Source organism: Ranitomeya variabilis, chromosome 1 (genome assembly GCF_051348905.1).
Source record: "Ranitomeya variabilis isolate aRanVar5 chromosome 1, aRanVar5.hap1, whole genome shotgun sequence".
NCBI classification, from domain to species: Eukaryota; Metazoa; Chordata; class Amphibia; order Anura; family Dendrobatidae; genus Ranitomeya; species Ranitomeya variabilis.
In genome coordinates this window covers 147185226-147197193 of record NC_135232.1, presented here as the reverse complement: position 1 = coordinate 147197193, position 11968 = coordinate 147185226, and the positions used below count along the sequence as shown (strand labels likewise).

Here is an 11968-nt window from a genome sequence, read left to right as displayed (position 1 = left end):
AGACACGTTCCGATAATACACTGGCCGCAGGGCAAGACAGCACCTCCAATGCATACTGGCTTAGCTCTGGCCATGTATCCAGCTTTGAGACCCAAAACTTGAAAGGGGAAGAGCCGTCTGGGAGTACAGCAAGAGGGCAAGACATGTAGTCTGTCACCATCTGACGGAACCGTTGCCTCCTGCTGACTGGAGCCGTCTGTGATGGTGTAGACTTTTGTGGGGGGCACAGAAAACTGTGCCACAGTTGGGCCATACTGGTCTTGCCTTGGGCAGAGGCACTGCTTCTGCTCCCTCTTTGTGCAGAGCCTCCACCACTGCCTGGACGCACTGAGCTGCTTTGGAATGCACTAGCAGCACTTCTCTCAGTTGGAATGGAGAAGATGATGGAATTGACCAGTGTGTCTTAGTACTCCCGCATTTTTCGCTCCCGGTTCAACGGTGTGATGAGGCTTTCTACGTTGTCCCGGTAGCGAGGATCGAGGAGGGTGAACACCCAATAATCAGACATGTTGAGAATGTGGGCGATGCGGCGGTCGTTTCTCAGGCACTGCAGCATGTAATCCACCATGTGCTGCAGACTGCCAACTGCCCAAGAAACGCTGTCCCCTGCTGGAGGCGTGATCTCTGCCCGCTCGTCATCACCCCACCCTCGCTGTACACACTGAGTACTGGACAATTCGGTAACTCCCTCCTCTGGACGGATGTCTTCCTCCTCCATTGACTCCTCCTCATCCTCCTCACAAACTGTCCCCTGCCTACGCGTTTGTGAGGAACCACGTGGCGCTGACTGTCCAGAAGATGATGGAAATGGTGAATCCTCATCCTCCACCTCTTCCACAACATCATCCCTTAGCGCTTGCAGTGATTTTTCAAGCAGGCAGATAAGGGGGACAGTCATGCTGACTAGTGCATCATCTGCACTCGCCATCCGCGTGGAATAATCAAAGGGACGCAAAACCTGGCAGACGTCATTCATAGTGGCCCACTCTGTGGTTGTGAAGTCTGTACGGCGCTGAGTGCGACTTCTTTGCGCCTGAAGCAGCTGGTACTCCATTACAGCTTGCTGCTGCTCACACAACCGCTCCAACATATGTAACGTGGAATTCCACCTGGTAGGTAGGTCACATATGATGCGATGTTCCGGCAGGCGGTGTCGGCGCTGCAGAGCCGCAATGCTCGCTTTTGCCGTGCTGGAATGCCGCAAGTGAGCACACTCTAGGCGGACCTTGTGCAGCAGTGCATCGAGATCCGGATAGTCCCTCAAAAAGCTCTGCACGACCAAATTGAGCACATGTGCCAGACATGGGATGTGAGTGAGGTTGCCGAGGCCCAGAGCTGCCACCAGATTTCGGCCATTATCACACACTACCATGCCTGGCTGGAGATTCGCTGGCACAAACCACACATCGCTCTCCTGCTTGATGGCATTCCAGAGCTCCTGCGCTGTGTGGCTACGATTCCCCCAAAAAATTAATTTCAAGATGGCCTGTTGACGTTTGGCCACGGCTGTGCTCATGTCGGTCGTAACAGGTACACGTTCATCACGGGTCCATGTGGAGGTGGACTGTGACGGCTCCTGCAGCGATGATTCTGAGGAACTGGTGTAAGAGGAGGAGTCAATGCGTACAGAATGGATTCCTGCAATCCTTGGAGTGGGCAGGACACGTCCTGCGCCACTCGCACGGTCTGTACCCGGCTCAACGACATTAACCCAATGGGCAGTGAGGGAAAGGTATCGCCCCTGTCCATGTTGACTGGTCCACGCATCGGTGGTGAGGTGGACCTTGCTACTGACGGCGTTCAGTAGCGCGTGTTTTATGTGTCCCTCCACATGCTTGTGCAGGGCAGGGACGGCTTGCCTGCTGAAGTAAAAGCGGCTGGGCACATTGTACTGTGGGACTGCCAATGACATCAAGTCACGGAAGCTGTCAGTCTCCACCAGCCTGAATGACAGCATTTCCAGTGACAGAAGTTTGGCAATGCCTGCAGTCAGAGCCTGTGCTCGTGGGTGGTTTGACGAGAAAGGCCGCCTTTTCTCCCATGCCTGTACTACCGATGGCTGTAGACTGGGCTGGGAGTGTGTGGATGACTGGGAAAGTGGTGCTGCGGGTGGAATTACAGCGGGTCTCTGGACAACAGGGCCAGAGGTTCTTCCACGGCAATCCTGGGAGGAAGCCGAACCAGCTGCGTGTGAGCTAGAGGAAGAGGCAACACGAGCTGAAGAGGTGGTAGCTGCCGCTGTTGGTTGGCCTAGCTCTTCAGTGTGTTTTTCTAACTCCGCCGGGTGCCTGTTGCGCACATGTTTCCACATGTTGGAGGTATTGAGGTTGCTGACATTTCGACCTCTTTTGACTTTTTGATGACACACCTTGCATCTGACATAGCAAATGTCATCTTCAACTGTGTCAAAAAAGGACCATCAACGAGGGTAATGGTGTGCACTCTGGTCAAGAGGGTAGAGGTGCTGGTAAACAACATTGGGATTGAGGAACCCTAGTTCCTTCAACCCACCCCAGACGTTCCATGCTGTAGAAACGTTTATCTCTTTTGTGGATAGGGATGTAAAAGATCTATCCCACCAGCATCGCCTTGGTTTCTTCCCTACACGCTCTAATCTGACACCCTCTGAGAGACAGGCACTTGTGTCATTACAAAATAACAAAACCATTGTTGTCAAACCAGCGGACAAGGGTGGGGCCTTAGTCATCATGGATCGTACATTGTATTCTACTGAAATACTACGCCAATTGTCAGACACCAGCACATATAGTATTATCCCTAGAGACCCTATCTTTGAGATCCGCAAAAAAATCCAGTCTGTGATTGATATTCACATTGATAATGGGACTATTGATCAACAGACAGCTAAATTTCTCTCTAATCCATACCCCATCACTCCAGTTTTCTATATCCTTCCAAAAATACACAAGTCTTTAACCAATCCCCCCGGTCGCCCCATAGTGGCATCCACCGAGTCCATACTTTCACCTTTATCAATATATTTAGAAAAAACTCTGACGCCACTAATCAAAACTACCAAATCTTTCGTATTAGATACAGGACATTTTCTGAACATAATACGACAACAGGTGGATGTTCCTCCAGACAGTCTCTTAGTCACCATGGACGTCAATAGTCTGTATACGTCCATTACCCACGAAAAAGGCATCATGGCAGCCAAACGGCTGCTGGAGGTCTCGGGCAAATCCCCCACCTCAATACACCTCTATCTAGACCTGTTGAGACTCGTCCTATATGAAAATTATTTCTTATATGAAGACACTTACTACGTACAGTGCCAGGGCACCGCAATGGGTTCAAACGTTGCGCCGGCTTACGCCAATGCATACATGAATGCCTTTGAGGAGGATTACATATACACAGATGACTGATACAACCAACACGTAGGCTGTTATCTTCGCTATATAGACGACATCTTCTTTATCTGGACTGGACCAACTGACACACTCCAGGCATTTCATCAAACCCTGAATTCAATCTATCCAGAACTGCAATTCACCATTCAGTATGATCCTAACCAGATCCCCTTCCTGGACACCCTTATACATAAGGACAGATATGGCCATCTCTCAACAGACCTTTACTCCAAACCGACTGACTGCAATAGTCTTCTCCACTATTCCAGTTGCCACCCAAAAGCTACACGCGACAGCCTCCCTCGATCCCAATTTACGAGGGTAGCAAGGATAGTATCTGATCCTGATGTACTCCATACACGCCTAGATGGCATGTCAAACAAATTCAGGGAGAGACATTACCCTCAACACTTGCTCAACCGAGAAAGGACACGTGCTCTCCAGCCACTTTCACCTTCCCAGGGACACACCAATGAAAATCGGGTACCTTTTGTGCATACCTTCCACCCCTTTATGCCCAAAGTAGAAATGGTCATTAAAAAACACTGGTCCCTTCTAGCAAGAGCCTACCCTAATATAGCCAGTTTTTCCACACCACCCCTTATGTGCAATAGAAGGGCCCCCAACATTAGAGACAGACTTGTTCGGGCAGACATCGGTAGCCTACACCCTACCTCTGACCAGACTGTACTGGCCCCACAACGACATGGAACATTTCCTTGCCTCAGCTGCGCCTCATGTTCAAATATCATTAAGTCTGACAGCGTGACACACCCCAGAACAGGTAAATCATATCCCATACGTGGCTACTATACATGCAATTCCAATTTCGTTGTCTACATCATCAAATGCCCATGTGGCTTGCTATATGTAGGTGAGACTACACAACACATAAAAGATCGTATAGCGAGCCACAAATCCACCATTCGTTGCAACAAAACCTGGCTACCCATCCCTGAACACTTTTCTAAACACAAACACACGGTGGCACAACTCAAGTATCAGATAATCGAACGAGTCCCCAGACCCAGGAGGGGTGGAAATCACGTCAAACAATTAAAACTAAGAGAGACGTTTTGGATTCATAAGCTTGAGACCCTATCCCCCAAGGGTCTCAACAGGGAAATAGACTGGGTACTGCAATAAATACACTAATCTCTACCTTTTTACCTTCCAGACACGTTGAATCCCCTGCTAATTAGGTGAGTTCCTCATAAGCGGTCAGATCCCTCTATTTTTTCTAGACTATATATTATCAATTTTCATTTTTATTATTTTTTTACTTTTTATTTTTTATTTTTTATTCTTTATTTTTCAATGTTCATCATGAAATAATTTTTATTCCTTATTTTTCTGCATTCGTTAATAATATTTTCATTTTTTTATATATTTACACCTTCCTTTATCATCTCTTTACATTTCCTCCAGTATAATATCTCTACATGGCCCATTTAATATGTCCTTAACGGGCTTTCCTTCTTTTGTGTCACCTAAACCTTTACACAATTGCACAGCTCTCAGCTGTCTGGCTGCTCCGCCCCCCATTATACACAGTGTTGCAGCTCCAATACATCCCCTCACAGCCGCACACTGAGCTAGAACTCCCACTTATGGGCATCCTCCTGCCCTTACTAGCTTAGCAGCACTCAGTGCGCACGCGCGGACCATGTGACGCGTCACTTCCGGTCCGGAACCGCGCACTTCCGGTTCGGCGGTATTTATGGAGGACATACAAGCATGTCCTCACTGCCAATCCAGGACCACACAGCTGGGCGCGGGATGCGCCGCTGACCCCCAGACCCAGGATAGTACAGGTACACGGACCCTCCGCCCCTTCCCTCAGCACCCTCTTGCTATACCTCTAACCCACTACCCCTTATCTATAGGACAGCTCTGCAAGCTGAAACCCCCGCAGCCTACCTTAAACAGGACTCCTCTACTTATCTCATAGGAGCCACCATTGGATTTACAAGGTATCCATTATGTTTCCCTCTATAATAATGGGGTTGCTTCTGCTTTGTTTCCTACATGCACTGCCCATTAGTCACTAAGGACCCTATACCTCATTGCAATATATCTTATTGGGACTGACCCTTAACCCTCATGACTAAACATGTCCATAAAAAACCCCTCCCATATTCACACTACAACAATGCTGTCTCATTGCATATGCACCACATAATGTTGATTCTTTGTTATGATGACAGGTTATGCCTTAAAAGGACCATTGTCTTGCCTTCTAACACTGCCACACCTTTATATGTGTACCAAAAGAGTTAAGGTAAACGCTATTTTTTTATCTTAAGCAGTGAATTTCTTTCATCAAGCAGTGAATCGCCAATGTGCCTGAAATACCTCTTTACCATAAACTTACCACTCGCTGCTCCTCAGAGTACCCCCGACGCTACCTCTGGTTGCTTTGTATATATTGTATATAATGTTTTATGATTGTATTTTGGTATCTTGTTTATTTCTTTTTGTTCTTATTTTTGTTTTCTTTGCATATTGTGTCACAAACAGCTACTTATACTGTTTATTTGCCTCCTAGTAACCCCATGAATAAGACCCGGGAGGGTCGAAACGTCGGGTTCCTTTCTACATACTATCACAGTGGCAATTGTTGTTCCTTTTTTTGTGTGTAAATAAATTTGGCATATCCCCTTTTTCACATCATATCAACTTTGAGTGTGCGGTACTTTTTTCTCTACTCAAAAAAGGACCAGGCACTGCAAGTCTTGGGAGCGCCCTTTTTGGCTTTTGGAAGAGACATGCTCCTAACGGGTGCCAAAGCGGAGGCTGCAGGATCCGCAGTCTTCCCCCTCCCTCTCCCTCTTTGGGCCGTACGGGGAATCTCTTCCTCAGAGCTGCTCCCACCACCTTCCTGTCCCTCACGCCAAGATGGGTCAAGGACCTCATCATCTACACTAACATCTGCCCCCAACTGCTCTTCCTGGGTAGTCTCAGCAGCAGAGCACGCACCAGTAAGTGGCACCTGAGTGTCATCATCAGCTGATGCGGCCTGCGATGTGGTGACCGGAGCCACTGGCCCACCCGCCTCTTCAGAGGAAGAGAGAAAAAGCTGTTGGGCATCACTGCACCCTGCCTCTTCTTCCATTTCTCCAATGCTGCTTGGCTGGCCCCCTGTTTCCAAGCCAAGAGATTCAGAGAACAGAAGTAGAGACGGCTCCTGTCCTGGGCTCTCTGTCTGCCTGGGCAATTTGGCAGGTGGTGAAGAGACAGATGGCTGCTCTCCAGTGCTCTGTGTCTGAGAGGATGTGGCACTAATTGAAGTTGATGCATTAGCTGCCATCCATCCGACAACGGCTTCAATTTGTTCTTCACGCAGCAGCGGTGTACGGCGCTCTGACACAAAGCTGCGCATGAATGACTGTTGCCTGGTGAAAGTGGGTGCTGATGAGTCACCGGTGCCCGCAGCAGGCACAGAATCCCCACGTCCCCTCCATGCTCCGCGCCCACGCCCACGTGCCTTACTCACTGCCTTCTTCATCTTGGTTGACTGATAAAGATAAGTAGAAAAGTACTAATGGCTTTGTGTGCTTATTCCTGAGCAACTCCTCCTAACAGGTATAAGAAACACTAATTTTCTAAAGTGTGGACTAGACTTTAATATGAGCTAATGTGGCCTACACAAATGTAAAGTGGTGTAACTGGTGTGTTTGGTGAACTTTATTATTTATTTATTTTTTGGGGGCTGAACTGACAACGGATAGAGCTGCAGTCACACGGAGACCGTGCAGACAGACGTAAACGGCGCTGCAAGGCCCAAAAACCCTCCTCTACGTTATCCTATGTAGTGTTTTTCCACAAGTTAGCTGGAGACGGGTGGAAAGACACTAATAGGATTTTTTTGAAAAAATGTGCAGCAGCCTGCACTACTTAAAACAAAATGAAAATTGATTTGGCGGTATGACGCAGTGAAGAACCCTGAGCTGGAGACAACCAGGCTATGGCTGCTCACAGACTACAGGGCGAGCTGCAGTCACACGGAGACCGTGCAGACAGCCGTAAACGGCGCTGCAAGGCCAAAAAACCCTCCTCTACGTTATCCTATGTAGTGTTTTTCCACAAATTAGCTGGAGACGGGTGGAAAGACACTAATAGGAATTTTTTGAAAAAATGTGCAGCAGCCTGCACTACTTAAAACAAAATGAAAATTGATTTGGCGGTATGACGCAGTGAACAACCCTGAGCTGGAGACAACCAGGCTATGGCTGCTCACAGACTACAGGGCGAGCTGCAGTCACACGGAGACCGTGCAGACAGCCGTAAACGGCGCTGCAAGGCCCAAAAACCCTCCTCTACGTTATCCTATGTAGTGTTTTTCCACAAATTAGCTGGAGACGGGTGGAAAGACACTAATAGGAATTTTTTGGAAAAATGTGCAGCAGCCTGCACTACTTAAAACAAAATGAAAATTGATTTGGCGGTATGACGCAGTGAACAACCCTGAGCTGGAGACAACCAGGCTATGGCTGCTCACAGACTACAGGGCGAGCTGCAATCACACGGAGACCGTGCAGACAGCCGTAAACGGCGCTGCAAGGCCCAAAAACCCTCCTCTACGTTATCCTATGTAGTGTTTTTCCACAAATTAGCTGGAGACGGGTGGAAAGACACTAATAGGATTTTTTTGAATAAATTAGCAGCAGACTACACTACTTGAAAAAAAAAAAAAAAAAGAACAGTATGAGGCAATGAACCACCCTCCCTGAACTGAATACAACCAGCTATGGATGGCCTATGTGGCTGCACTCAGACTAGAGAGTGGGCTGCACTCACACACACACACACACACAGACCTTGCAGATCGCTGTGAAAACAGCGCTACAAGGCAAAAGCAAGGTGAATAGTAGGTGAACACAGCGGTTGCTAAATTAGCCTTTGGAAAGCACAAAGAAGCAAATTGCTATCTCTAAACTGTCCCTCAGTCAGCAAACAGCGTCCTGTCACTAACTGAATTCACAGCAGAGTGATCGCAAAATGGCGCCAGCGACTTTTAAACTGCATCATGACATCATTTCAGCAGCCAATCACAGCCTTGCCAGTAGTTTCATGCCCTCCATGCTAAACAGGATGTGCCCACACTTGGAATCATTCTCATTGGCTGAATTTCTGCATTTTGAATCTTGGAACTTCCGATTCCGGTATCCGATACGCGGCAAGTATCGGAATCCCGGTATCGGAATTCCGATACCGCAAGTATCGGCCGATACCCGATACTTGCGGTATCGGAATGCTCAACACTAATGCTCACACATAAATCAAATGACATAATAGATCAAGAATGTAATTGACAAGAAGAGGCAATAAGCAGCGGCTATATACTTTACCCTATTCGGTCCACTACAGTCACCCCCTGGTCCTTAGAGCAGCGGTGCAGCCAGAATATGGAAGAATGCAGGACCCACGCGTTCCGACACACACACGGTGTCTTTCTCAAGGTGAGTGTATTTCATGAGTGCGATAGTGGCTATTTAAACTATCTGAATTAGATTTACCTTAGCGGCAGGTGTGAGAGACACTTCATGGTTGTGGCGTCCATGCTGTCAACAATGGCCCGGAAATGCATCATAGGGGTCATATTGTATCATGGCGCCTGCGCAGTTGTCGCCCTCTCTATGCGCTTGCGCCTTCTGAGGCCAATGTCCCATATTCATATGCACTTGCGCGTTGGTGAGCTGTATCGATTGATACAGAGATCAGCGCCTGCGCGCTGAGGGTACAGATTATTGTGCCATCTTGTGCTTGCGCAGAGTCCGCAATTAACCATAGTATTTATGAATTAATTCCCCCATCTCTCTATGCGCTTGCGCCACACATAGCAGATGCCCCGTACTTATATGCGCTTGCGCTCTGGTAAGCTGTGTCGCTTGATACAGGTTTCGGCACCTGCGCACCAAGGGTACGGATTATTCCCGGCTTGGGAAGTGGATCAGGAGTTTAGGGCCACCTGGGAAGGTGGTCTACAGAGATGCTCATACATCATCCTAGACATGTTGATAGACCAGGACAAATTGGTATTGACAAAAATCAAAGAGGACATAAAAAAGAGAGAAACAGAACTCGAGGCCTTTGATAGTAAAACCCAAATAGATCCCTTTAAGGTCCAACTAAAAGAAGTAATTGACAAATACGAAAAAGACATCATTAGAGGGAAAAAAATTAAGTTTCAGCGGGATAAACTTGATAAAGAGAAACAGAGGATGTATAGATGGACACATCAAGGCAATGGGAGAACCTTTACCAAACCAACCGACAAAGGGGTGGGATTAAGTAAAAATGGAACAGGACCTAGCCTCAGTAGTGATTTTTTATCAACAGACACGAGCAACCGAGAAAGCAGCATAGAAGGGGACGAAGAAAACCAAAACACTCGTGCAAAGAGAAAACGCAATCTGAGACTTTGGTCCCCGAGCTCGAAGCGAATTACGCGCTTCAACAACAGGAAACGGTTCTAAACACCTACCACCCCAGGGCCAACATGGGTAATAATACAAATGAATTTCATATCATTAACCTTTCAACATACCAGTTATCACCAATGGAAACTAAATTACTTACAAAGGGTTTATCCTTCTCACCCATGAGTGGGTTGGATAAATTCGAATTGACCAAAGACCTCTATTTATTTTGTTGACAATTGACGTTTAAAATGCTATACCATCAACCATCACTAATAGATGATTTACCAGATCAAGATAGACAGACCTTTAAAGACTTACTGGACTTACTAATTGAAAACGATGGTGATCAGGGTAGAAGACGTTTTAGTGGCAGATTGCAGTCTCAAGCAACCCCTAAATTCTCCATGTTTCCAGCCATACAGATATTTTTTGAAACGACATGCAGTGATATTAAAAAACTTCACCTAGATAAACATGGTCAGAACAACCTCACAAGGGAATAAAGAAGGGCACTATCAAATTTGAGAAATAATGATTCAATAGAAATCAAAGAATCAGACAAGGGAGGAAATATCGTATTATGGCCCAAAGACATGTACTATCAGGAAGCAAAACGTCAATTGGATAATACCTCACATTACCAAAAATTGCCAACAGATCCAACATCAATATTTAAAAATCAGCTAGACAAATTGGTTACAAGGGTTTTCACCTTGGGCATTATAAACAAAAAGGAACGGGATTACCTAACAACAGCTTATCCAATTGTCCCGACGCTCTACCTGGTGCCAAATGTCCACAAATCTACTGTTAGGCCACCAGGTAGACCTATAATCTCGGGTATAGGGGGGCTCTACGAGAAACCATGCTCATATGTTGATTATTTTTTACAGCCGCTGGTGAAATCCCTAGATTCCTATGTGCGAGATTCCTCACATCTTATAGAAATCTGCGAGACTCTGGAAATCCCGAATAATGCAATTCTAGCGACCTTAGACGTGGAAGCCCTGTATACGAATATTGGACATGAATTGGGTATGGTAACAACATCTTATTTCCTAAACAAACAATCTACAGGGGACAGGGCCCATGATACATTTGTTTTGGAACTGCTCAAATTTATATTGGAAAATAACTATTTCGTGTTCGATAGGAGCTTTTACAAACACATTTCAGGTACAGCTATGTGGGCAAAATGTGCGCCCTCATATGCTAACCTCTTTATGGGGTGGTGGGAGGAGACCCATGTACAAAAACTCAAGGACTTCTCCACCCACGTGGTCAAATGGCTAAGATACATCGACGACATTGTCATAGTTTGGTCAGGGACTCCTTAAAAGTTACAGACTTTCATTGAGGGGCTCAATAACAATGACTGGAACATTAAGCTAACATCCTGTTTTTCTACTATTTCGGTTGAATTTCTAGATCTGAAATTGATGATCGACCGTAACCGGATTACGACCACACTGTTCCGAAAATGGACAGCTACCAATAACCTTCTACATTTTGAAAGTTTCCACCCAAAGCATTTAAAAAGAGGCATCCCCAGAGGACAATTCCTCAGACTTAGAAGGAATTGCACTTGCACAGAGGATTTCTACAAGGAGTCTCGTGACCTGACCAACAGATTTCGCGAACGGGGATACCCTGGGAGGGTCATCTCGGGAGCGTTTGAACTTTCAAGAGAAAAAACGAGGGAAGAAGCCCTAAAACCCCGGGTAAGATCAGAATCTAATACTATTAATCTAATTACCAAGTTTAACAACCAGTGGGGTGATATATACCGCATTCTAAACGCAAATTGGGGTATCCTGAGGAGTGAACCCAAATTAAGACCTCTGATTGGAGAACGACCTAAAGTGATAGCAAGAAGGGCCAAAAACCTAAAAGATCAGCTGTCGAATAGCCATAACTCATTGAGGAGTTTAGGGCCTGCGATGACGTCGCGGCCTGTGTTTGGTTGGGTGAGCGGTCACATGAGCGGCACGCGACCAATCACAAGCTGCGACGTCATCGAAGGTCCTAAACTGCTCATTCTTAGGAACGGAGGCTGCCGGTTACAATCGGTAAGTTCCAGGGGCCACCGGACGGGTGAGTATATCCAAATTTTTTATTTTAATTCTTTATTTTTTGCATGAATATGGATCCCAGGGCCTGAAGGAG

The 11968-nt window shown here is 46.6% G+C and overlaps 1 long non-coding RNA gene across 1 annotated transcript; it reads left to right on the top strand.

The window, feature by feature from the left end:
* The first annotated feature begins 5217 nt into the window (after positions 1-5217).
* Positions 5218-6052, top strand: LOC143793788 (uncharacterized). The gene is made up of 3 exons (XR_013220263.1): positions 5218-5350; positions 5585-5658; positions 5926-6052. It is a non-coding gene; the product is annotated as an uncharacterized LOC143793788 (long non-coding RNA).
* The last annotated feature ends 5916 nt before the right edge of the window (positions 6053-11968 follow it).